We start from the raw sequence: 27,985 nt of genomic DNA on the forward strand, positions 1-27,985 counted from the left end.
CTAGTATCGGCTCTCGCTTTGGCTTGTTTGAATTGCTTGGTTCGGTTGTCTTGGTTTGCGATTGTTTTCCAATCGGATTTTATGCACGACGCGAATTGTTTTGGATTTTACGGAACCCAAGCAGCACCAGCTATTACACTGGATCCTTCGATCACTCATTTGAAAGAGCCGTCCCCACTTACCTGTGCTACTTGTCTCTTCCAATTCATGTTCCTCAATATATCGAGAAATGAAAAACATACACGGTTGCTCTCAAATTTCGCAGTAAGGGCTATTGTAATGGTCGGTGAATGTTTCAGGACGGATTGTATATTAAGAAGAGTAAACAAGTTCGGCAGCATGTTACGCTCTAATAACACCTGAAGACGAAGTCCTGCTGCACAAGTGTTAATGCTTAAACTTGAACGATCTGACGGGTCAGACATAGGGAGCTGCGGTGTGAAGTCAACATTTGTCACTGTAGGTTGACCTCCTAACGTCGCATGAGGGAACATAATGCAATACTCAAAAGTCATTTCGTTCTTGTTTTCATTGGCTCTCTTTTTTCCCGTCGCTCGTTCGTTCGGTCGTCGGTTCAATGGATGTTTCTTTCTTTCCTTGATTCATATTCAGCCATTACATCCTTGCATGCTTATGGGGATGTGAGCCATTCTTGATGACGATGTTTTGCTCTCACTAGGACCGCTTTTATTGGGGGTATAAACCATTGCAACAAGCCACTTGATGTTCTCGCTTTAGGAAATAGAAATAGCGCAAAGGCGAACTATTCGCTTTATTTCTGACACGTGTACGTGGACTGACAACCCCGTCCGATATCATACATCTTAACTCAAGCCCTACATATCGAATATCCCTCCTCTAGGTACTGTACACGTGAGCATAGACTTCTGCTGCTTTTACTATACCTTTCAGATTGCTAATGATATTGCGCTGCTAATCTTTCAGTGCATACATCTTGGTTTGTGTTATGCCAAGTTTTTTTGTCACCGATTTTAGGTGGCGTCCATATTTTATGCCTTCTTCAGTATTTCCCACGTTGTAGTTTTGAATATCCCTTATTTCCGCTGTGTTGATAAGTGTTGACAGCTCCGCGAATTCTATCCTATCTCTTGATTTTGACACTTTCATTTTTTCTCGGTCCTTTAACTAGGCTGACCTAGTTAAAGTAAAAACGTTTGGTGTTCTATTTACCAAAACCGATTAGGGTAATGAAAATGTGGCATGCCGTTTGTTCTCTTTCACTTAATACCATCTGAAATCAGACTGCTAGATCATATCGATGTCTAACAAAATTCTAAAATGGATTAGTTTGTATAAATAATAAATCGAATTCATCCTCATCATCATCATCATCATCAGCCTTGTTACGCCCACTGCAGGGCAAAGGCCTCTCCCATACTTCTCCAAAAACCCCGGTCTCCAACAACGCCGATAAATCGAATTGATTGAAATTCAAATTGGTAAAGACAGTAAAACAACATCCGAAATAGGTCTCCACCTCAGCCTCACTTGTAGCTCTGACCACGCAACATGATATTTGCACTAACCGCCTTTTCAATGCTTCGCAAAAAAGGCGTTGAAATACTTGTGAGACATTGAACTGTTCACTGTCGAATCTTCAAGAGATTTCTCGCCGTGAGGTTACGCGCTTCGACTACAATCGCCGGGTTTAGTGACAGCGCTGCGCTCCAGCTCCGGGTGCTCCGAGGCGCTCCCACCTTCAAACTCGGAGTGTGGCCGAGATACGACAGAATTCTGACCGTGTGTCTCTTCCGATTCCTCTTCGAGCAGCCGAACGTTTGGCTGGAGCAGACTTGGGAGAGCTCGGCAACTTCCAGAGGCCTCTGCATGGCTGCCAACCGAGTTGGAACACGGCAGGGACCAGCCGAATGTGGGCAGGCTATGCCATCCTGCTCAGAGCAGCGGGAAGTCCACACTACGCACGAGTGTTCACAAGTTACTCAGTTTCGTAAGGTCCTCCAACGGCACGCAGCGCTTATCGAATGATATCGCCTACATCACCATGTCATTTACGTATACTATTTGCGTGGACGTGGTTGGATTATGTTTGGTGCCAACAACAGTATATCCATTCACCATTTGCTTGACGTGAACCACCTCGCGATAAATGGCATCACTCGGCGTCTGAGCCAACCTCGTCCGTCTCCCGTTCTGTTTAGGTCTCGCATGTTTCCACTCAGTTTAGACAGTTTAGACAGTTTAGACTAAAAGCTACATCATTGAATTCCCGACCAGAACTTTCAAAGCTCAGCGCCAGATACGGCGTATCAAAAAGGAAAAAGAAAAGTAACGATATTGAGATGCTGTGTCATGCCCAACAAGGCGGCTGGTTTCCACGTCGCTCCCTTTATCTACGCGAACAACTAAACTGGGAACGAGAGTAGCGGCGCCGGTAAAACACCAGCGAAAGTCGCGTGACGCAGTGGTGCGTTGCAAGCACACGGAAGAAGCCGATGTCGGAGTTGGTTTGACTTACTTCAGGAGTGCCAAGGAAGAAAGAATGTCACTATGGCGAATTCCGGTCTCGCCAAGGAACATAAAGCCTCCGACGAAGTTGTAAGTGAAGCTTAATCGCTTTTTCAGCGTAAACAGTCCTCGGGATGGCGTCAGGGTGAACCCGCCAATAAAATTGTTTCCGCCAGAAGAACACTGCGAGAAAGCTAGCGGCTGGGAACTACGTTAGGGGTCGGAATGCAGAAATATTTGTTCATTAAGAATAATGGCACCTTAAGAAATTTCGAAATGAATGCGCAGTCCTCTACTATTTTGTATCACGTATCAAAGAGCTGTTTATAAAGGACATTGATTTCTCTGTCGTACCCTGGGCGTCGCATTGAGACTAACGTTAAAGCAATCAATCAGTCAGTCGATGAAATTTATATAGGAGCAACTACCTGGTGCAGGCAAGCATCGCATGGTACGCATGTATACTTACGCATACAATGAGGCTTACGCCTTAATAAATTCCCAAACAATCGTGTTGCGGGCCTGAATAGACCGCTGTGGTATTACTACGTAACCTGTGAACATTCACGTCGCAAAGGCAGCTCGTTCGCGTTACGTTTGCCCTTGCGGCCGACACAATAATCACGCATTGAGTAAACTCAGTCATGTCGAATTTTGCTTCTTACGTGCACATTGGGAAAACTGCAAATGCCCATGTACTTAGATTTAGGTGCACGTTAAAGAATCCCAGGTGGCCGAAATTGCCGGAGTCCTCCACTACGGCGTGCCTCATAATCATATAGTGGTTTTGGCACGTAAAATCCCATAATTTTAAAAACTGCAAATGTCAGCGTATGGCGAAACGCGCGCGGCGAGCTTTCTGCCCCCAGACGCTTCGGTGTGTATTGAAAGATCACGTGACGGGATGTCTTTTCTCGGAGCTCAGTCAGCGTTTTTTTTAAAGGCGAAAACCTTTCTAGGCTCATTGGTAAGTTTTTGTGTGCATACCTGTCCGCTGGAGTGTACGCATGCAGAAGCGTCATCATGCCATAGGACGACAGATTAAACACATAATGAAGAATGAGAAATTATTGGTAGTGACAGTTAGTGATAAAGTTACAATAAAAATTGGTAGGGTTAATAATGATTAATAATTACTACTAATGATTTGTAATGACTACCACTGACTATGAAATGGTCAATATGTCTAACGAAGAATTGTAACGACTACGGTTAATTAGAAATGACTAAAAATGCTTAGCAAAGTCCAGTAATGACTAATAATGACCAAAATGAATTGTAATGACTACTGATGACTAGGATATGACCAACATGTCTAACAACGGCTTGTAATGATCACAATTGATTACAGATGACTAAAAAAGCTTAGTAGTGAGCAGTAATGACTGATGAGGACTCAAATGACTTTTAATGACTAGTAATGACTACGAAATGACCAATATGTCTAGCAACAATTGTAACGACTACAATTAATTAGAAATGATTAGGAATGCTTCGTAATTGCTTATAATGAGTAATAATTATTGAAACTACCTGTAATGACTACTTATGACAATGATATGACCAACATGTCTAACGACGGCTTTTAATGACCGCAATTGATTACAAATGACTAAAATTCTTATATGCGAGCAGTAATGACTAAAAGAAAGAAGGGAAAGAGAAGGGGCAAGGAGAAAGAGGCGAATGATAAGAGAAATAAGGGTAGGCTTTCGATGTTCACCTCTTACAAGAGATCTTAGGAGACCCAGTAATTTTTTGCATGCTACCTATTCGGTCAGACGGTCTGCGTCCAGCGTCCATCGATCTTTCACGGAATGTTTGAGGGCAATAATGTCATTGCGCCAAAACGGGTAATCACATGGTACGTTTTATCAAATCTCGCGAGCTTTTGCGACAGTCCGGGAAAAGAAATAAATAAAACCACAGCCGCTGTCACGATGGAAATAAATTATTCGAGTGTTTCTCAGTGGTACTTTACGACATCACCAGTGAAAGTTTTGCGGTTTAGGCAATATTTAAAAATAGGTTAACTAATTTTCCATAAATAATTACCTAAGACCATTACGATGCATCTCAGGTTGCGAAAGAGGACAGTGAACAATGCCTGCATCCGCAGAATCTGACAGTCGGCCGACAGTCAAGTCTCATTGAAACACTCCAATGATACGCCGACCCTATATCAGCGCTTACGCGGCTGCTGTGGAGATAACTGCCCCCAATTTCGACAAATGCGGATCGCTGTCTTCTTTGCTTAATCTCTCGGCAAAAGTACAATTTCCTATGCGGTATGGATCAAGTAAATCATGGTGTCAGCAGCTGGGGGTCAGCACATTGGGAGCCGGAAGCCATTGCATACCAAAGCGCCAGCATTCTCTGCATGGGAGGCTAAATTTAAAAGCATATGTATTTTGAAATTATTAATGATTGGGAAGGCCTTTTTACCAGAAGAAAAATAGTACGATTACGCTATATATTACTTGGCATTTTGACACATTCCCTGTTAATTTTCTGCCTTATATGAGGCTCAGCAACTGCATAACTTAGTGCCTTCTGAAACATTTGGTGGAGCTGGAACTACTTAATTCATAAAGAACTAAATGCTGTCGTTTTAGGTACCAAAATCACGATCCGACTATGAGGCAAGCCGTAGTATGGAAGTTCGAATTATTTTCGTCCACTGTTCTTGCTGCCTGAGCAACCACGCTACACCGCCTCGGTTAACTTAGATATCGTGTTTCATTTTACGTGCTTTCTTTCAGATTAACATCTTGCTCCTCACTATGTTCATATATTCCACAAGGGAGAGTGAGTAAGCAAGGTAGCCAACCTGAAAGTGTGCATTCACGCATAACAGGAGCGCAATATGCTGCGTAACCATTTTTTTTACTTTTTTCTTGTCTACTCGCGTTTTTGCAACTCGTACGTACGTTAACTTCAGCTCCGCTTACCGAACGCGCAAAATTGCTGATGCAGTGACTGTTCGCACCTGGGCTAGCCCTCCCCGGGAAAAATGTGTGAGTACAGATGTGATTGTTCAACGCCTAGCCATCCTTCTCTGTATTCGTTTGCAATAACGTTATCTAAATGTGCACTCACGCGGTGCCACCTTCTATATTGGGTGACGCTTGGACCATGCCTGGGCGGCTTGTGCTGGGCCTTGTGCCACCATTGTCAGTGACACCTGTACGATACAAAAGCACACCGATGGTGTTAATTGGCCGCGGTGCAAGGGTAATTCATATGAAAAGAATATATCGTTTTGATAGATGGTGCTAGTCAAGAAGCTTTGTCATTTCTGTATGCCTAAAACATAACAGCACCATTACGACCCTCAAGTATAGACGTCTGAAAGGCCGCCCAAATTTCACACCACACCCTGCACTCGTATCAAAACATTTTCTTTGTCTATTAGTGTGATCGTTTCAAGGGAAAAAAGTATCATGGTCGTAGCGCGACGGACCCACTGAGATTCTGCTTGGCAAATGAATCGGTAGACCAACCCACACGCGCCGATTTCAATTTTGAGTGATCACGGCATGGAACGGACAGTCTCGGCTTATCACGCGACCACCTAGGAGCGTGCATTCGGAATTCGCTGATATGAGAATTCGTTCAGAAACTGGAATGCATATTTTTGTATCCTTTGCATGTATTCACATGATCACAAATTTTTTTCCAAAGGACAGTCTTAAGCTGGCCTCTTCGGAAACAGTCTTGGCGAGGCTGGGGAACTGCCTGCTTGTACGCAATAAGTACACCGCTGCCACGGTAGACGGAGGGGCTGTCTGCCATGTTTGTTTGATTCCGCTTTAGCTAACAAACGTTGTGGCTCGGCTGCCATGGATGTCTCGGGCATCTTCTGTACTCCTGTGGGATTCCAATAACTTCCCCATGTGTCGTCTGCGTTGGTTGTCTCCGGATGTATGGATGCATTAACCGCCTAGATTACCACGACGTGAAAAGACCATGCTGTACCACCAGAGGGTAGGCGTTGCGTTTATGAACTTATATGTCTTCCTTATTTCAATGGCCAACACACTCCCACGTGCGACACATGCAGCAGCAGCGATGAGACGCTCGCACACGTTATCTATGTCTGCCCGCAATATAGCGGCCAGAAACAAAGTACTGGACCAGTTGGACAATCCTCCACAGTGAGAACTAAATGTTTTAGGTCAATATTCGGAAATAACATCCGCGCAGAAGGCCTAAGTCGCTTTAATAAGGTTCCTGCGGTTTACCGGCCTTCACACTATGCATTAGGAATGCCGCCCCTCACCACTGTCTCTTTTGACTGTCTCGCTATCTTCCCGCTCCACTCTTTTCCTCTTCTTATCCCCCTACTCCTTACCCCCGTGCAGGGTAGCCAATCGTAACTACCTCCGGTTAACCTCCCCGCCTTTCTATGCATCCTCTCCTCTACCCTGTTTGCGCTAAGTGCAAATGACCGCCGCCTACATACTGTCGACGTTTTTAGTCCCATCCATTATTCGGCTGTGTTGCGTGATCCACTGGTGAGGCCAGGCGTCGTCAGAAGTGCTGCAATAATAAAGGTATGCGTGTCAGATATTGACAGCTGGGACTAACAAGGTTAACATGATGTTTGTTAACAGAATGTTCAGAAAAAGGAAACTACTGTTTTGTTAACAGGGCAATTGCAATGTTTAGTTCTCACTAAACGCCAACTATGCTGGCTGGCATAGGACAAAGGGCACAAGGGGGATTTCTGGTGCAAGACACTCATTCAACACAGTCGAAACGCCACCTACCTTGGCTTGAACGAACATTGTGAGCTTAACCCTTGGAGCACTTACAACGGCCATATTGCCTCCGTATGTAGTTTGCTATATAAGATTTATGCTCCACTTATTACACGTATCCAGCTTTTCTGGACACGAGGGTTTAGTTCGCGTGAATGCCACCACGTGGCGTACTCACCTTAAACTTTTCAAACTTCCCGCGGTGACGCGTGATGACGTCAACCAAACAAAAATAAAAAAGTAAAAGCTATCCCTGTGCATTGAACTTCGCCACAATGCTTGTCCCGCCAGCGTTATCAGTGTTCTTGATCAAGCGTATTCGCTCGTCGCCTGGAAATTGCTCGTCATCCAGCGTTTACTCGCGACGAGCAATTGTTGATTCTGGGCTTTTGATTCGGTTCTTTTTCTCTTTTCCTTTTCTTTCTTTTTTTTTCATTCTACGGAGTAAAGAAGATAGCCTAACCGTCAGAAGCACTTCGGGGCAGCCTTTCTTCAATCGGCATACACTGTTAACGTCCGAACATCGCACCGCGCCTACTAGAGACGCCGTCGTGGATGGATTTTGATTTTCCCTTATCGAATTCGTTAAGGTGCACACAATTATTTCACTAGCGACTTTGCAATGCGCACTCATGGGCTATCGACGCAGCTGCAAATCTAGATGTGCTTAAGTATCAGGACATATACATGGATATGTCGGTTTTTCACCTTGACACAAAAGTCACGAAACAAGAGTTGAGCAAACTGTCCCTGTGTCGTCGCAGGGTGTGAGAGGGGGCTAGTTGGTATTCCATGCTAAAGTGACTAGCGCAAGAGTGGACACGGGACACTAAAGAGGCGACAAGGATAAGCGCAAACTTCCAACTGGGCGCTTGTCCTTGTAGCGTCTCTCTATTGTCCACTCTTGCGCTAGTCACTTCAGTCTGTGTCGTCATCCGTTAGCATGCTATGGCCGAAGCTGCTCGCAATATTACGTCACATTTACTGGCCACCAGGCCAGGTACACCCTTGGGTACGACATATACAGTACTTGCAGTTAGTTTCCAAAGTAGTCTCCTATGGCGGCTATCCACGTGTGTGAAGCAAGAACGCTATTTAAAATTATTGTGGAATAATATATGCGGGATTTGTATGTTCTCCACATTTTCTACCATGTTGCCGTTCCACCTTTATTATATAGCCGCAATGTAGACTAGCAGCTATCGAACGCCATAAAGGCTATCCACATATTCAACCCTTAATGACCATCGGTTATCTTCCCTCCTCATTACATGTCCTGCCCATGCCAATTTCTTTTTCTTGATTTCAACTAAGATGTCATTAATTCGCGTTTGTTCCCTCACCCAATCTGCTCTTTTCTTATCCCTTAACGTTACACCCATCATTCTTCTTTCAATAGCTCGTTGCCTCGTCCATAATTTAAGTAGAATCCTTTTCGTAAGCCTCCAAGTTTCTGCCCCGTAGGTGAGTACTGGTAAGACACAGCTATTATACACAGACTGGATTCCAAGGGAAGGGAAGTGTAGCAGGGGGAGGCAGAAAGTTAGGTGGGCGGATGAGATTAAGAAGTTTGTAGGGATGACATGGCCACAATTAGTAGGTGACCGGGGTTGTTGGAGAAGTATGGGAGAGGTCTTTGCCCTGCAGTGGGCGTAACCAGGCTGATGATGATGATGATGATGATGATGATGCTGATGATGATGATATATTCAAGGACCTCACGCGCAACTCCTGACACTTAATTGTATTCAAATTCAAGAGTTGTGCGACTGCCCAGGACATCCTCAACGAATGTTACATAACGTATTATGAGGTTTTACTTGCCAAAACCACGATTTCATTATGAGGCACGCCGTAGTGGAGGATTCGGGAATAATTTAGACCACTTGGGATTTTTAACGTGCGCCTAACCCTAAGTACGCGGGTTTTCGCATTTCACACCCATTGAAATACGGCTGCCGTGGATGGGATTCGATCCCGAGACCTCGTGATTAGCAGCCGAACCCAATAAAAGCTAAGCAACTACGGAGGGAAAGGAATGTTGGCAGTAGGAGGAAGGTGACGGCCGGCCCGTGGGACAATTTGTTCCCATCCTCATTGCCGGAGAACGGGTACCATCTGTCCAAGAATGACACCGTAGAATGCACTGTATTCAATGTGATGGAGTCCGCGTCCAATATTTCAGAGCCGAATCATACTGTAATTACTGACGACCAGGCATCTCGCTAATACGTGCAGTCGTTTGACAGCTGCCGAGCGCTGGCGTCGGCCACAGGACCTACTTGACCTTTTTTTAACACTTGCCGACATTCTCGCCTTATTTCGCACTTTTGCGTTTCAGCTTAACTGCTTCAACAGCCGATTTATTTGTGCCAGAATTTGGCCACCCTGTCAACGTTATGGTTTCTTATGTTAAGTCATCTTTTATATTGACACCTATACTTATCTTTATCGGGCAACTACGTTTCGCAGCCTAAAAAACGTAATCGCACAGCGTGGGACGCGCCTGTATGTATCCGAAGTTTCTGAAACGTTATCGATGCTTCTATCCGCTGTCTGTTGTCGCCGAACGTTATGTTATCTGATTTCATCACCTGACGCGAATGGTGCAGAACTTTGTGGAAGGCACGCGGGTCCGAACGATTAGTATGGAACATTCGATGACTGCTCTAAAGAAGCCGACGCGCTTGACCCGCTGATCATAGTTTCGACGATCGCAGAGCGTGTTCGCCGCTATCGTTGTGCTATAAGTGTAGCCTGTTTTGTGGGCACAGGTTCGCCCAATAAAAGTTGGTTTTGTCGTTCACAGTACTGCTACTGTGTTATTCAACGTCACGACTACGTGACAATATTTAGGCTAAGGCTGTCGTGAAATTTCCAGCGGTTTCACCTTTCCGAAAATGCCCGCATTTTCGTCGGCCTCTTAATATTTTGGAGGATTTTTAATAGACGTGGAAACCATTGCATGGCCCCCTGGCCAAGCTGCTCAAAAAGTCATTTTATATCCCTGAGGTCATGCGCAAGCTTCCGCCTTCGTGCCGTTCCTCAACCTCCTGATTTCCCTGTCACCTGTATTCCATTTTGACGACTCCATTCCCACGGAAGTTGGCGAAGATAAGTCCATGGGATTAAAGCCATTTAAATCAATTCTAGTGTGGATACGACAGCCGCTTATGCTCACTGGGGATGGAAATGTTGCGTTAATGAGCGCCATTCTGAGGAACCTAAATTGATAGTTACAAAATTATGCGGATCCCACGTATGTGCGAATCGATGTAAGCAAAGCTTTCTGTGTTTGTTGTCATTGTTAAACGTAATCTCCACAGAGTAGTCAGGCACTCTCTAATGAAATGCTGTCAATGTTTGCCTGATTACGCCCACCATTGTGATGCAAATAAACGTAACTCCGACTCATTTTCTCAGAAATAAACGCTGAATGAAACGCTGACGTCATCCTGAACAAGATCAACAAGCGCCCTAGTGCTCGATCTTATGATGCCCCTATTCGTAAGCTTATATTCGTGATTTAGTTACTTGGGGGGGGGGGAGGGGCGAGAGCGATGTGTTCTTATACCGTAGAAACATCCCTCGGACCTCTCTGATGTGCTCGTTTTTATTCTCAAGTACCCAATGAAAACTGTAATCGCTGCAACTTCATGATGTCCTGGTGGCAGGCCACCATGGCATGTCGCGCAAGTATGACCGCGCTGATTCGTTTGGGTTGGCACATACTATTTGGTGCGTCATACTTCGCCACATGCATTTTTCAAGCAGAGCTTGAAAAGGGCGGCCAACTCACTACGTCCCTTTCCTCTGTTTACTTCCGCAAAGTGTGTGTCTATCGCTGTGGTTACCAAATACGCCCAGCGGTATGCTACCACTCAAGCCTTTCTGTCGGCTGAGCAACTGAAGTCCCAGGCTTTCTTCAACACGGCGTCGACGTTCAATACGGCTATCCTCAATTACTTTTCGCGGACTTCGCTCACCGCCTTTCCTCCAGTGTCATCTCTTACACTACTCGCTCCTGCTAGACACAACACAAACACGCAACGACCCTAATGAAGTATCTATAACACGCTAGTTGACATGCTGTCGACGTATATTTCCGCTGAGCACCGGGATTGGAGCGTGGTCATGTCTATGGTGACATTATCGGTCTACAGCTTCGCTCAACAACACCGCTCGTTACTCATCACTTTTTATTTTTTGCCGACAAGAGTATAGCGTATCTCCTCTGAATGTACTTCCGCTTTAAGTGGGACCTTGCACGCCCGCTTATTCTGTTGCGTTGACGGCGACCGTTGTCGTCAGGCTGCCGCCTAATTCTGAGCGTCGCAGTCACCAGAGTGCACAGAAAGCTGTCTTCCCAAACAAACCACCGGGATTCGAGCTCATCTCCCAAATGCAGCATCTTGCATTTGGGAGATGGGCACTCTAACCATTACGCTACCACCTGCCTCCACCAATTTCCGTTTATCTGCCTTCCCACTTCTCGTTTTTGCCGCAGACGCAGGAAGAACGGATGCAGAAACGAAAAAAAGAAGTAAAGATTGCTTGAGCCGCCAGTGACGCATGACTTTAACTTTGGCAGGTTACCTTCATTGGATCGCATGTAGGCTTGCGGCATCGTGCAGATTGTGAGTCGCCTTAGCTTTAATGTAAATTTGCTTTCACCAACTCTTTTCAGCTAGAACTGAAACGCCAGACAAAAATGAGACCTATCGTTGACTATTTTTCTTGTTTTCAAGGTTTAAAGCAAAAATGCTCATTAACACAAATAGTGATTTGTTTAAGAAATGGCATAAGGATACTGTATTTCAAGGTCATGTTTTGTCAATACGGCCCGGCACCACGTATCGACGAAAGGGTATCACAGTGCCGATGCACGCGGCAGGTTACTGAATGAAGAAAACAGGAAACGACTGTTTTTCAGTTCTCGCAACACATTAGACAGTTTTAGCAGAGCGTTTGCTTGCGCTCCGCTCCGCACACGTTTCACGCGCACCGGTGGCTGCATAGAATGCATTGATCTCGCTTATCTAACAAGCGCGTCTCCCAGAGACGCCACTGGCGTGCTCTCAGCTTGGCGGTAAAACGACTACGAAAGCATCTACACGCTCCCTGACACACCGCTAAATCAGGTTCCTAGCGGAACGTGGTCAGCGTCCCACGTTCCGCTGCCGCTATGTGTGCTGTGCGCACGCGCGTCAGTGTTCCCGGTAGCGTTTTCTTGAGCGCCTGCGTGCCAATTGTTGGGATAGGCCGGTCTGAGCGGAGCGGACCGTAAACGCTCTGCTAAAACTCTCTATTGTACACAGAACACAAGGCACCCACCATCATGACATTCTTTTTTTTTTTTTACAACAGCGACACACAATGCCGGACTGATATACTTCCTAAAAGGGTCTCATTTGATTTTTCATCGCAGAACTGCAAGCACAGTTACGTCGCGCGTGATTGCAGCCACGTACTGTAGCCGTGCTCCTTTTCCTCTAACAATATGGCCGCCGGCGGCTTCAAGCGCTCCCGTAGGTGGCCGATTGGACTGTCACTCGAGAAGTTTAAATACATAACCTCTTTGCATAGAAATGACGGCATGATTGTTAACATCATTGCTCTCCAGACTGATCTTGATGAGCTAACTCATTGGTGCGGTAGGGCAGATGGTAATTAACGCAGACACAACTATACATCTCAAGTTTACTTCCGCTGCTAAGACGATTCCTAATGCCCACACAGTTAATAATACTATCATTGAAACTTCAGCGGCGGTAAAATACCTCGGTGTAAATTTTAGCTCTTATTTATCGTGGAGCACTCATATTGAACTGATTACTACGAAAGACTTAAAGAAACTGTCTTCTTAAACGCCGACTACGCCAAGTCAACCAGGATACAAAACTACACGCATACAACGCGCTAATCAAGCCTGTGATAGAATACGCACCCGTGATCTGAAACCCTCATTTTATCTATCTTGTTAACATGTTGAAATCTATACAAAACAAGGCTGCTCGATTCATCCTTTTCCGTTACTCTCGGTATCAAAGTGTAATGGTGCTGAAAATATCGCTCCGTCTCCCGCCTCTGGTCATGCGCAGAAAACTCAGCCGTTTATCTTTTTTCCATACTCTCTACCACAGCAACACACCATTCGCAAGTTCACATCTTCTCCCGGTGCCGCACACACCGGCTCGTCTAGATCACATGAAGAAGACTAAACCCATTTTCGCTCGGACAGAACGACACAAATACTCACCTCTGGTCCTGGCTATTGAAGAGTGGGATTCGCTTCCTTCTAGCATTGCGGCTATCGCTGGAACATCATCATTTCAAACAGCTCTTTGGTGCCCCCCCCCCCATACTTAGAACATTCCACTGTACAATGATGTGCGTTTTTTTTCGTTTTTTTGCAGTGTGTGCGTGTTGGCCGTAACGTTCCGTGGAATGTTAGATGGCATGTTTTGTAACTTCTGAAGGTGCGATTTTTGTTTTGTTTTGTGGGATTTGCTACATGTGCATTTTTTCAGCACCTGTTCCTAGCCACTTCTTCCCCTGTCAACTTGTACCTGGCTTATTAACTTGTTTATTCCTGTCTTCAGCCATTTATATTCTGTGTTGTATATTGTTAAGTTTCTTTGATGAATCCCCCCCTACGTAACGCCCGCATTGGGCCTTTAGGGTATTGAAATCAAATAATTATTGTTGGCTTGGATATGTTTGGCACGAGGCCCAAGTCGGTACCCTGTCTTCTAACGCGTTCTTTTATTATTGTCTCTGTCTTGAAGGGACGCGCACCGTAACATGCTGCAATGGTGATTGCGTTGCGCGTATGTAAGGTGAGAAACGCGGTTCTAAAATGTCTGTTCACTAACTTGTGTAGTAAACCCATGTTTATAGTATTCGCACAATAGTAAGAGTCACGAGTATGGCAACCGTAACCGCAAGCGCCACGTTATAGTCGTAACTTGTCGTGAGAGCGTAGTTGAAATCCACTGACCCTGCCACTAAGAAATACGGGGCGAGGTATGGCTGATGAATAATTGATTGCGAAGATTGGTTTTCAGTAAACGTTTGTTACCAAGAACGGCGGGTGCTTATACTACCGCAAATGACGGATGCTTGGCGGTGACTCCAATCATTTACTCGCCACATCACAGATCTACACTAGAATTCAACTGGTTTCACCAACTCTTGCTTATATTCTCTCGCCCCTAAACTGCGACTTCGCCTACCACCCGGCCTCCAGCTTTTCCTCTTTGTCCCCCGCTTCTTTCTCAATCTGCTGAGACGTGCTTCCACTGATGCTTGGTCTTATTTTTTCTCAATAAATGAAGGCATTCATTCATGCTTTCATCTGTTACTGCAAAAAATAGCGTGTCTTTATCTACATAACCACCCTGTCTCTCACCTGGACTCTCCAATCGCGAAACAAAGTTGCGGTGTTGCAAATGACTGGGCGTCACATATACAATTTTCTAGGAATGGCCAGTAGCACGGCGGGCAATTTTCGGTGGGTGACGAGACAGTATATAGAACACTTTCTCTGCAATATCCACACTCAGTGCTCTGCTTCGTGAGCTACTATTAGCCGCTACTACGAAGTACGAAATGAAAGAAACCTAGCTTGGCTGGTCACGGACAGCTCTTTTTGGATTCGTGATGCGTCAATATAAAATATATATATTTCGTATATAATCCTAAATGACAGCGATATAAGCGAGGTGAGTTACGCTAGCTCGTTGGTTTTGACTAACGGCACTCTTCATGCAGCACTTTCGTCTTATGCGTGTTTGCGAACGGGAATGAAAGACAGGAGGGTAACACGCCTTCCTGAAATTAAGCATTCGGAATAACTCTTTGTTTGACGGTTAGACATGTGTTGAGGGCCCCGATACGAACCACCTGCAAGTCTGTATCAGCTTGCAAAGAGGAACTCAGATTAAACGTTGTCAAGAGGATAGGCTTTTAATTACCATAAAGATGTCTTTATTGAAATTCCTTACCATTAGGTGAAAGCCGACTAATAAGCATTCATATTTTCTGTGTTATTAAAACGTCCTGTTAATAAAAGGTTGCTGTGTTCTACAGCCTCCTAAATTAGGGCATAAAAAATAAATTGATGCGGGAAGTGTGTAAACGCAGATGCAAGAAAAGGCCGTGTCCGTTTCCAAGTATTCACTCAATGAAGAAGGAGCGCCTCTATACTCTCACATTGTAGGGATGTCAAGAACAAAACACTTCCAAAGAGTGAATCACGAATATAAGTCATTATAAGGTGAGCTTGCGCGGGAAAAGAAAACGCTCAAAGCGCAACGATGGCTGCGCGCAAAGAGCTTCCTCTGATTCCGATCTACGGATCAAGGCGTCAGTTCGTCAGACTGAAATGGTCGTACATTACAGCGCAATCTCGGGTCCTCAAATGTGACGGCGAATGTAGGCCCGTATTCGATTCACGCGCGCAATCTGATAAGATAACGCTCTTTCGCTATTGAAGCCGTGACAACATACTGGATGTTAGAAACACATGCAGGCACATCTTGAGCTAACTGATAACTCTGGAACTGTGGTTAGACGCTAAAAAAAAGCCTCCCCCCCTAAAAAAAGAATACAGTTGCTTTCAATATTAGCTGAAAAATAGTGCTTGTCGTTTAAAAAGGGCCTCCAACACTGCACAGCGGCACTGACATACAGGAAATTCAAGCGCGAACTATCAAACCAGCGTATCGTGGTTCAATGTATCCCAATAGTTCAGGGGCCAGTTCCACCACGGGTACTGTGTCGGAGCTCATATTTCATGTCAGCATTAATTGTCACAAAATCACAGTATTTTTTCTTTAGATCTTATCATTACACAGCTAAAATACATCCAGCGAAATCCTCATCTTAATATTTCAGTACTTTTCGTTCTAACGTACACATCCGTGCTGATTCATATGTTACAAAGTACTGAAAATGTACCCTATGCTTTCCTCCAGGCAGCAGTTTTTATTCCATATGATGCCAGGAAACCGAGTCTGATGCCACCAACACTCAGGAACCTAATCGGGAGCGCGCACAATGTTCTCGCACACCTTGTGGGATGTACCGTAACGCTGAGGTGCGTCTTGTATAATATATGAGAATCGGCTGTAAAGGCAGTCGTGCAAGGTTTGACACATGCGCTTAAGCTCATGAAGTTGATTTGTGTCAAGATAACCTGTCCAAGCTTTCACAGTTACTTTATAAGAAGTCTACAACACCATCAATATGCCGGCTGCTTTTAACTGCACGAAACAAAACTATTGAAATGATACAAACAATGTTAACATCATTTTATCATTCGAGTGTTCAGATTGGTAATCTCTAGATGCGGAGTAAGTTGAGAAGTTGTTTGCGTAATTAACAAAGCTACGTTAATTAAATTTTCAGTAATGGTTCTTACGTGGCTAAAGAAAGTGAGCAGTTTGGAGCCCGTCCACGAGATTATGCAGCCAATCGAAAAACTTTCGACTACACATGCTTCTGTAAGAGCCATGCGAACAAAAATTTTCCAAGTAAACACTCTTGGAAGGCGTAACTGACGCAGAAAAGGAACATCTGTAAAGCGACAGAAAGAACAGCAGTTCACGACGGGACACAAAAGAGGAACCACACACAAACTGCGCTAACCTTAAGCGCTGTTCTTTATGTGATATTGAAGCAACTAGACCGTCAGTCATTCCTTCCAAACCTGTAAAGTCAACCTGACCACATCTAGCCTTTCGGGATGCTGTCATCAATAGTATTGCCCCGCGAACATATTCCCCGTGGCCTTATAGTCGCGTTCCATTTTTATTCATGCTGTTTTCTCGAAAGCAAGCAGTTTAAAGTTTTGGTGTCAATGCGGCATTGTACGTGTGCCGCAGAAAGCTTGCTTGGTCGCAGGAGTGATGCATGACGCAATGATGGTGCAGATTTAGCGCGTCGCTGGCATCAAGACAATGCGCTGCCGCCGGGGGAAGGAAGATAACGAAAGTGAACAGCTTGGTAGCTGCTCACGGAGCCGTGCCGATGGGGACGGTGCCATCATGACGAAATCTGAGCCGGCGATATTGATGGCTGCAGCGTTCTTGTTTTCTTTCATTCTTTTATTCTTTTTTTACAGCGAAGTCGTTAAGAGGAAGCTTTAACACGGGCCCTACTACGACTCGGCCTATTCAAATAGATGTAAAACGCCAAAACGCTTTTCTTAGATAACCCCTGGACCGATTTTAATGAAATTTGTTGGATTCGGGAGAGAAAAGTAAATTCTAGTGACTATTGGAAGCGGAATTTCTATTTAGGGCCTGAATTTTGGTAAAAGATATTAAACAATTCGAAAGTGCGAAAAGTACACAAGCACGAAGTTTACAAATTATTAACTCCATATCAAGAACTGATATCGCGGTTCTGTAAACAGCATCCATTAGACAATTCCAATATGCCGAGTTATATCTTACGTGAAGTCGTTACGTTGTGAACAAGGGTTGTGGAAAAGCTGTATTTCCATATTACTAAATTTTTTGAGATTCATGCGTAATATATCAGTTTTGTCTGCTTTAGATGTGCTGTTAGATCCAATGTACATAATTTTGATATCAGTTTTCATTGCCGAAAGAGAGTTGTAAACTTGATGGTTTCGTTTTCTGAAAATGTGCAATTTTTGACAATTTTGAATAAACAAATGATGACCTAATTCAAGAATTCGAAACCAACAGACACTAGATTTTAAGTTTTTGTTTTAAATGCAACAAAGCTTGTCAAATTAGATGCAGTGGCTTTCGAGAAAAAAGAGTTCTCCTTTTACATTTATTTAGATAGGACCACCAGAGCTAAAGCTTCCTCTTAAAGGCTACTTTCCCCACTATCGCGTCCGCGTGTAGAGCCAAATCCCGAAGATAGCGTAATACCGGCCCGACCCACAGTGGTGGTGAAGCATGCGTTCCGCGCTCCTCATATGTGGGCTGACACCGAATGTAACGCCATGCCGGGGAGACCCGCGGCGGAGATGAAGCAGGCGTTAAGCACTCCCCATACGTGGGCCTATCCCGAAGACAGTGCACTGCGGGGCCGACATACGGTGGAGGTGCAGTTCGCCATTAAGGGACCCACATACACAGCTTTGCAGGTCATGTTTCTCCACAGATTGGAAGGGCACTGAGATTTTTTAGTTATCCGCGTTTACCCTGCATGCGTCTGCGATGAAAACAAGAAACAGGTATGCCTGGAAAATCTAAGGTGGTGGAAGCAGCTGGTAGCGGAGAGGTTAGCATACTCAGCCCCTGCACGTACTTATATCTGCATTGACATGGGTTCATGGTAGTGATAGCGACAAACGCTCTACTTTTTCTTCGTACTCTAGTCATTGTGAAAATAAGGATGTGCTTAGCATCCTTACGAGTGGTGAAATGTGAGTGGCATCCTTACGAGTTACGAGTGGTGAAATCCCACTGGGGCTGATTGTGAAGAAAGCTTCCTTCCTCTGTCCACTCTCGCGATGGTGAAGCTAAAAATGAGGAGGAGGCCTGACGGACACAACGTTGATCGTCACCATAACAGAATGGATGGACGACCCGCGGAAAGGACAAGGCACACCGAGTTTTTAGCACTTAATTTGTCCTACAGTAAAGCGCTACAATGGCTAGTATGCCCTCATGGGAATGGTAGACCGAACTGCTGCTCACTGCTAACACTGGACTGATACTAAGAAAATACTCCGTCCGCAGGCACCACGCTACACTGAAACTAGTAAAACAATGTCAGTTTATAAACTGATATTGCCAATTATCTGGTGTCCTTCTTGTGTGTGTGGAGGGCATAGAGGTCCTGGCAATGAAATGGTATTATTTTCGTTTTTGCTGCAGTTGCACACAAACAAAATTCTTTGAAGTTATCCGACAGCGATCTACCGGTGGAGAAGACCAACCCACAAATTAAAAATAATTGCTGGTTTCAGATCTTCCAATTTACTTCGCGCTTAGCTACCATCTGTTATATTCTTCTTTTTGTGCTCTTATAAAGAAGAAAACTCCACATTACTACAATATCAACAACCGTACACAAAATAGACTGGCTTTGAAGCTGTGACTACGCACCGCACTTTTCTACATTTAGCACATGTAGTATTGGGGCAACACGTTTGAGCAAAATGATTAGGTTTTCGATCAAATCACTGTGACAGGCGGGAAAAACTCGTTGTCATGCCCGGTCGAAACAATACCATCTGAAATCTTATTTATTTATATTGATTTTTGAAAAATCACTATAACCGTTTATACATTTGCTTCGTATGAGTTATATACTAGCTTGCCTCGTCAATCTCAAAAATGTATTCTCTTTTCGGGAGAGGGCCTTCGTGAAAAACGACGCAACACGACAGTAAAACATCCAGCAAGGCTCTATCCAATGATTGGCGAAATAGTGCACTGAGAGCGTGTCGACTAGCGTGCAATGGAAAGTTGAATTATGATCGTTGTAGGCTTGTGTTACGTCTAGCACGCGCGAGTAGTGTTAACAATGGCATTGGTGTGAAAATGATCAGCTCTATCTGCGATTTGTTCTTGTGGATCTCCACATTGAACGTCGCAGTCGTCACGATGAGAGCACTCCTGTGACATTATTAGCTCAGTGGGCTGGGAAGGCTCGAGTGGTAGCTCACTTTGAGGGGTATTGACTAACAATTATTAATGTAAGTACTTTGCGATGATGAAAAAGATGCAGAAACACCACTGGTGTTGTCTAACTATTCGTAAACAGGCCCCCAAATTTCAATTGGCCCACCCCAAACATTAAGTAGGCTCACGCCCGAATTTCAAGTTGGCACACCCTCAAATTTAAATTGGCCCACCTCCCTCAAATTTAAATTCGGCCACGCCCGATTTTCTTTTCGCCCAGCCTTAGAGGAAGCTTTAGCTCGAGTGCTCCTATCTAAATACATGTATAAGGAGAATTCGTTTTTTTCGGCAACCACTGCACCAAATTTCACGACGTTTGTTGCATTTAAAAGAAAAACTTAAAATCTAGTGACGGTTGGTTTCAAATTCTTGAGTTAGGTTGTCAATTTTTCGTTAAAAATTGCCGAAAATCGAAAATTTTCAAAAACGAAACTATGAACTTTACAACTCTGTAACTCAACCACTAAATACGATAATACAATTCTGTCAATTGCATCTAGTAGTACATCCAAAGCGGACAAAATTGATATGTTACACATGAATATAAAAAAATTAATCATAGGGAAATACAACTTTTGCAAAACCGTCGTAACCAACGTAACAAATTTATGTAAGATGTAAAATGACATATTGAATTTGTCCGCTTTGAATGGTCTAATAGATGCCGTTTACAGAACCGTGATATGAATTCTTTATGCAGAACTATGAATTTGTAAACTTCGTGCTTCTATTTTTTTTCAAACGGTCAAATATTTGAAAATCGTTTTAAGAAAATTCAAGCCCTAAATAGAAATTCCGCTACAACAGTCACTAGAATTTAACTTTCTCTTTCAAATGCAACAAATTTCATCAAAATCGGTCCAGGGGTTATCTCATAAAAACGTTTTTGCGTTTTACATGTATTTGAATACGCCGCGTCGGAGTTGGGCCCGAGCTAAAGCTTCCTCTTAAACTCAAATCGCAATCCCAAATTTCAATTGGGCCACCTCTAATTTTCAAGTTGGTGCATGCACGCACGAATTTCCGTAAATCGACGTCCAAATTTCGAGTCGGCGCACCCCAAAATTTAGGCTTGTCCACCCCCATATCGCCCCCAAATTCAGATTGGCCGACCTCGAGATTGCCCCCACATTTAGGTAGGACCAACCCCAAATCACCCCCGAATACAAACTGTGCTGCCTCCACAACACCACCAAATTTAGGTTGGCCCACTCCAATACCACCTGCAAATCGAGGTTGGCCCACCCCCATATCCGCCCCAAACTAGCGCTGGCCCACCCCTCGATCACCTCAAATTTATGATGGCCCACTGCAAATCACACACCAATTAAGGTTAGTCCACCCATATATCACCCCCCAATTCAGCTTGGCGCCGCCGCACATCACCGCCGTGGTCAGGTTAGCCGGTCCCAATGTCACCCCAAATTTAGGTTGGCCCACCCCCACATCATCCCCGAATCCAGGTTGGCCCACCCCCATATCAGCCCCAAACTTAGCCTGGCCCACCCCTCTATCACCTCAAATTTTGGATGGCCCACCGCAAATCAATCCCACATTTAGGTTAGCCCATCCCCTTTACACCCCCGATTCAGCTTCGCCCAGCCCCATGTCACCCCCATGGTTAAGGTGTCCCACTACCCATATCCCACCAAATTTAGGTTCTCCCAGCCCCGTATCATCCCCAAATCCAGGCTGACCCACCCCCCATATTCCCCCAAACTTAGGCTTACCCACCAATATATCACCTCAAATTTAGGTTGGGCCACCCCCATATCAGGCTCAAATTCAGTTTGACTCATTACCATTTCACCCCAAATTTAGGTTGGGCCACTCCCATATCACTACCAAATTCAGCTTGGCCCATCCCTGTATCACGCCCAAATTGATACTGATGGCACTTCCAATTTCAAGTTGGCCACCCCAACCCTTTTTATGAAGACCTATGTATTCATATGGGAAATGCGTCAAGTTTTTTGGCGTTACAGACACGATTTTGCATGATTTTGCTACCAAATTTCTGGGGTACTCGCCAACGAATGCTGCGCATTAAAAGCAACTGCACCGAACGAGCGACGCCATGTGTTGATCCTAAATACTGACGGCTAGCCAAGCTAGCTTCTCTGTAGAGCGACCGGGGCAGCCACAACACGGGACATTTATTCAAATGGATTTTTTACGGGCACACCTACACATTCATACCACTTGGCTGTAGGCAACACATTAACAGTAGCTATTAATCCACACGCTGCACGTCTTCTCCTAGTTGGCGCATTTTTTATTTGAATGAATCTTTAGAAATAGTTAACGTTCGGGCAGCGACTCAGCTTAGCAGACCCTTCGTTCCGCACGAATGTTGCATAGGAATAGCACTGGCCACCGGGTGGCATTGTGGCCCAGGTGGACCTAATTCGCTCGGAGTATGTGCCATTAAGGACAGGCGAAAGTCGTGATAACGGACCTTCCAGAAGAACGCAATAAGAATAGCCATTTTGTTCTCCCAGGTTCCACGCTACTAAGCACTAAAGTGTTTTTTTTTTGCATAACACAAAGCTATGCGCAAGCTTCTAGTTATGATGTCCAATGAATAAAATATTCATAAATGCGGTGACCTAACTAATGAACACAACACTGCTATGTTTTAGGAAGGAAAATAGAAAACATAATATTTCAAGAGAACCACTGGAAAACTAGAACCGAAAGCAAACCATGAGCTTTGTGTTTCTGCCATCTGTTGAGAGACTGTAAAACTAAGTCCTATGCGGCTTCTAAAAAAAAAAAACTGCAACGCTGCAAAACCAGAACCGAAAGCAAATATTGGATTTTGTGTTTCTGCCATCTAGTGACAAACTATAAAACTAGGCCCTATGCGGCTTAAAAAAAAAAGTGCGAAGCGAAAATCGAACCGCGGCCACCGCGAAGGGAGACGAAAGGTGCGCGCGATTCTACCGCTCGGCCACGGCTTCCGAGGCTGCGACCAGTGTTACGCTCATGTTTTTATAGATACCACGTGAATTTTCACGACAGTGTTTCAAAAAACGCTTTTGGGAACAATGTTGCGCCATGTGTGGAGAGTCGAGATAGGCATCAATCGAAAGCTGAGTCTCCGGACTACATACGCTGCACTGCGTATTACGATAGACGTCGTAGGTTAATTACAGGCACCGTTCGTGCCTCGAAAATCGAGTACAAATTTTCGTCGTTTCCATAGGCTCCCATTGCTAAACCTTTAACCGCTGTGGGAACAAAATTCTTACGTGCCTTAGCGTGATCACTGCATTTGGCTCGTGTGGATTGTCTTCCAGAACACGTCTGTCGCCTGCGTTTTTCAATAATCGACCTGCAGCTTTTGTTATTCGCGAAAAACCCGCTCGTTCCATTGAAAACGCGCTAGCTTCGTGCCGGGGCCGCTTGGGGCGCTAGTTGGTACGTGTCCAGAAAAGCTGGATATGGTGGCAGAAGACTGACAATTTCAGAATAAAATGTTTAGCTCCATCGGAAATTTATTTTGCAATAATAAAACAGGTTGAAGCGTAAAAATTAGTGGTTGGATGGTTTCAGCAATTATAATGCAAGCCAGCCATTTGTACTTCCCTCTTGCGTGTTGTATATCTGCATCGCCGTTGTAGATGTGGAGTTTTCACGCTAATTAGATTCATCACTCATGGATTGAGGGGCTATGAGGACTACAGTGTATTGTATGTAATATTTGAAAGTGTGGGCTTAAGTGATTTACCCTATATACAAAACAGACTTCTGTTTCGTAGCCATGTCTTAATTGGAAGAATTCAGAACGAAAAGACAAATTCGAATGAATTGAGAATCAACGAGGATGGATTTCACAAACATTTCTCGGCAAGCGATGGTATGTTTTCTCCTACTGTGCTACTAGCATCAGCCTATCCGACAATTTTTTTGAAGGATCAAATTTGTTGTCATAACAGCATGAAAAATGTCTGATGACAGATACAATGCTCAGCCGGAGCGTAGCTGAAAAGCGACGTCCTACTGCTGTTGTTCGCAAATGGTAAGTGCTACCGTGGAATATTACCATGACTTTCCACTTCCTTATCGCTGATGTATAAAGCCGCCCAAGTTTCGTCGTTTAAAATCTGTTCACAGCACTCTGGTAAAAATTGTAGTGGTAAAACAACCCTTCAAAAAATACTGAAGTGATTTCATCGGCCAAACTACTCCGTGCAGGAAATGGTTCAGCTTGCGAAACAGTACAGCCGCGGCCACGTCTGTGTAGAGCGCGCGAGCAGACGGCATTGCTCTGCGGGGAGACACCATGCGGCAGTTGCGGGATTTGACGCACTGTGCCCAGGAGCATGCGTGGCCTAATATACATGCAGAACTGCATTGCACGAGTGGCAACGTTGAAACGGGCAGTCATTTAACCGAATGTGTACGCTTCCTCAGGGCGCTCTCGGTATCGCCATGGCAAAAGATTACGCGTTTCAACTGATAACACGCGCCCGCGACTCTATCGCTGTTTGGGACATTGTGCGCCCCATAATAACGATTGCGCGTCGCTCATCCACTGTGAGTCGGGGAGCCATTGCGAATAAATTCTGCGAAAAGCTTTGACTTCTATGTCTAATATAGACAACACGCATGCGATGTTGTCATTTCATTGGCCAATAACATTATCTGGGATTGGTGAAGACACAGTTTTTCATATCACGCTATCACTCACGTGCGAAATTCCCTTGTCATCGCGCGTAGTAAGATGGCGCCCTCGGGTAATGCGCACAACCGGCAAAACACGTGCGCTTGCCAACATAATTTCTGGTTTAAAGCAGCGTGCGCCGACCTGCACGTCTATTAGGCCGCGCATGCTCATGGGCACAGTGCGTCAGATCCCGTAACTGCCGCACGGTGTCGCCCGCAGAGCAAGGCCGTCTGCTCGCGCGCTCTACACAGACATGGCCGCGGCTGTACGTTTTCTTTTTTATACGTATTTGTCATCCTTAGGCAACACAGGCAAATGAACCAGCAATCGTTTTAAGCCAACCTGTGGCTTTTCCTCCACTGGGCTTAATTTTGTGAAAATATAGCTGTATGCAGGAACTACATATCCTTGGTCACAGTTTCTTTTTTTATTGGAAAATTACGGAAATCACTTACCGGCTCGGCAAAGCAGTTGTGGAGTTCGCTTAAAATGATTAATTCGAAGGTTTATTGTTCAAGAGCCATGGCTTCATAAAACGCATGTCACACAAGGGGTACTGCGCTTAAGTTTTCACCACCGCCTGGGGCTTCTTTGACGAGCACCTAAATGCAGGTAAACGCGAGCCTTTTTGCAGTGCGCTTTCATCGAAATACGGCCGTCACATGCGGTATTGCACCCGGGACGTTGATTTGCAGCCCCTAGTGGGGCGTGTGTAGTGGAATAATCAGACAAACGAAACAGATTATCCTTGTTAAATAAACTCGCTTCAGGTTCTAACAAGTCTTCCCCAAAGCGCTAAACAGGTGACTTTGCGCAGAGCGTGACAATATTTTCTCACCACCCGTTCAACGACGCGTTTTTTTCTTAGAACGTCGCCGATTTTAAAGCTCAAGTCGGCAGACAAGAAAGAGCGTTTTATGCGGACAAATATGCCTAGCGGTTAAAGCCTTCTTTCTGCGTCGCGTCTGCAATTGACAGTATTCAATGAAAATTTTACAAGTGGTTAAACTCACGTTGTGTAGGCAGGCGGAGTAGATGAAACGTTCTGGGTATCATCACGTCTTGCACTCGGGGTTGCTTCGTCCGTGAAGCTGGTCTGGTAATAAGCTGGTGAATGGTCTGGTACGTATTCGCCACTGTGTGATGTTGAATCACTGCGCATGCGCCCCGAGCGCCCAGAAGGAACACAATTAACGCTTTCGGCACTTCGGGATTTAGAATAAAATGACATAGCATATATTGTAAAAACGAGACGATAGAGTGCGCCGCTAGTGTAACGCTAATCTGCAAATCTTTGAATGCTAACAGAGGCACCCCGATAACCCTTTCTATATTTCCGCCAAATCATTTAAACGAACTAACCCTCACTTCCAAAAAGAAAAAAGCGGTCACGTGGCGTTAGGATGGATGGATGGATAAAACTTTGTTTGATTTATTTCATAGTGGTTGGCCGCCTAGACGTCTGGGAACCCCCCGACCGACATCTTTAGGCAAGCACTGTCCACCAGCCAGAGCTGGTCACCCGAGCAAGTGGCCCGAAGAGCGGCCTCCCACGACGAAAAGGAAGGGTTGGGAATAGGCTCTACCTCCATGCGATTGCGGGAGCTCCACAAACAGTGGAAAAGATGTGCCCGGGGCGCTCGGCAGGTGGTACATTGTGGATTATGGAGAGCAGGGTAAAATAAATGTGCGAGATAGGGAGAAATAAATGTTTTGGTCTGGATCTGGCGCCAGATTGAACTATGATTGGCGGTAAGGGAGTGGTAAGGGGGAGGTAGATCTCGTCTACGATCCCTGTAATATGTGGTAATCTGGTTGTAGGTGCAGATCCCCTCTCCTGGTTTTTCTATGGGGTTGGGTGAGTGGTCGTCCCGGGTCCGGAGGGAAAGACCTCGGACATGCGCATTAACGCGCTCGTTCCCCTGGACGCACTCATGTTCAGGTACCCACGTGTTGGTCACCTTGTGGGAAAGCGAAGGAATGTTCTGTAAAAAGTGTGTGACCGTCGTAGGTGCTACGCCTGGAAGGAAGTAACGGTATTGACTTTGGGAATCGGTGCAGACTTCTGTAATGGTAGAATCCACAGCGGCGTGCGCCACTGATAGGGCTAATGCGACCCCCTCAGCCACATCGGTGCGCGCTGTTTTGATCGAGGCAGAAATGTTAACGCGTGAGTCCTCCGTCATGGCAGCCGCCGCGACCGTTCCGTTGAGTGGACTGACCGCGCCGTCGGCATAGACAATGTTGACACACCCCGATTACCCTTTCTATCTTCATACCAAATCATTTAGGCGAACTAACCCTCACTTCCAAAAAGAAATATCGTTCTTATGACGTTATTACTTTTATTTCACGCTCTTGTCAAAGTGAAGCGCCCAGCTGGCAGGGGAGGAATTGTTGCTCCTGTAAGGACTCGTGAAAGTGTAGGAGGTATACAAAACAAGTTAGCCCTAACTAGCGTATGATTACCACATGTGATAATTCTTCTGACTCTCAGGCTCTGTTCCGATGAAGCACATAATTCTTATCGCCTGATGGAGGGCGCTCACTTTGTTTGGTTGTCCATAAATTGCCGTGTTGCCTTCCCACTCCCTAGAAATAAAAAACTGCATATGCTTCGCACTTGCCGGGCTTCTTCGGTGAAAATATATACAGTTCGTCTGGGTAGCGTGGCTTTTAACCATTTTTTCTTTAAGGGGTTTGATTTATTTTTCCACATCCTAAGGTGGGCCCTTGTTCACGTGCACTTCCTACCACTGATAAGCAGGGAGGTTCACCTAATTGCGACAGGGGTGGCGTCATGCCAGCAGACGCAGCTTGCGCTTCCAGTGAACTTTGTGCGCATGCGCTACTCTTGCTGAGCGCTTGTCGCTTCGCGGCGTTATCAGGCACTGACGGGCCGTTTACTGGACGCTGTAGTGTAGTGACCACTGTAAACTGTAGTGTTCCACGTAGCTGTGCAAGTTGGCTTTCCTGCATTGCGTTTTCGGCGTCCACGGACGAGTCAGCCAGACATAGAAAGCTTCCCTTTAAATGTAGACTCTTGGTACGACATGTCATGATCGCAAAAATTTGTGTTCCCAAACTGGTGGCCCGTCGCCTATACTTAGTGCGCACTGCGAAAAGTGACGCTTGCGATATCACGTGTGAAAGGCAAGCGGTGTTTTCGTTATATATGGAAGGTGCGGCTTTGCCAACGAAAACGGTTAGGAAGATGGTATCAAAAACTGAGCTACACTTAACAGGAACGCTTCGCATTCAAATTCAGGCGTGCCATGGAATTCGAGATTGCTTTTTCCGCATTGTCGTAAGTTCTGCGGTAACTATGGACGAGAGAATTCCTGGACTCATCGATCATAACCTAACAGTCTTTCTATTTTCTGCTCACA

General features: G+C 45.2%; 1 protein-coding gene across 4 annotated transcripts in view; it reads right to left on the minus strand.

Moving 5' to 3' along the window:
* The window catches only part of LOC135921393 (zinc finger protein 256-like), a 112,878-nt gene that overhangs the window by 84,038 nt on the left and 855 nt on the right, over positions 1–27,985 (minus strand). For 3 of the 4 annotated variants that reach the window (XM_070526027.1, XM_070526028.1, XM_070526030.1), the window contains 2 exons: positions 25,610–25,750; positions 6,953–7,029 (listed from right to left, as the gene is read on the minus strand). The gene's annotated coding sequence lies outside the window, so the exon portion shown is untranslated. Of the gene's footprint in view, positions 1–6,952; positions 7,030–25,609; positions 25,765–27,985 lie in introns of those variants that run through there. The other variant, XM_070526026.1, reaches the window with a different exon arrangement.

This window comes from Dermacentor albipictus, chromosome 9 (genome assembly GCF_038994185.2).
Source record: "Dermacentor albipictus isolate Rhodes 1998 colony chromosome 9, USDA_Dalb.pri_finalv2, whole genome shotgun sequence".
NCBI lineage: Eukaryota > Metazoa > Arthropoda > Arachnida > Ixodida > Ixodidae > Dermacentor > Dermacentor albipictus.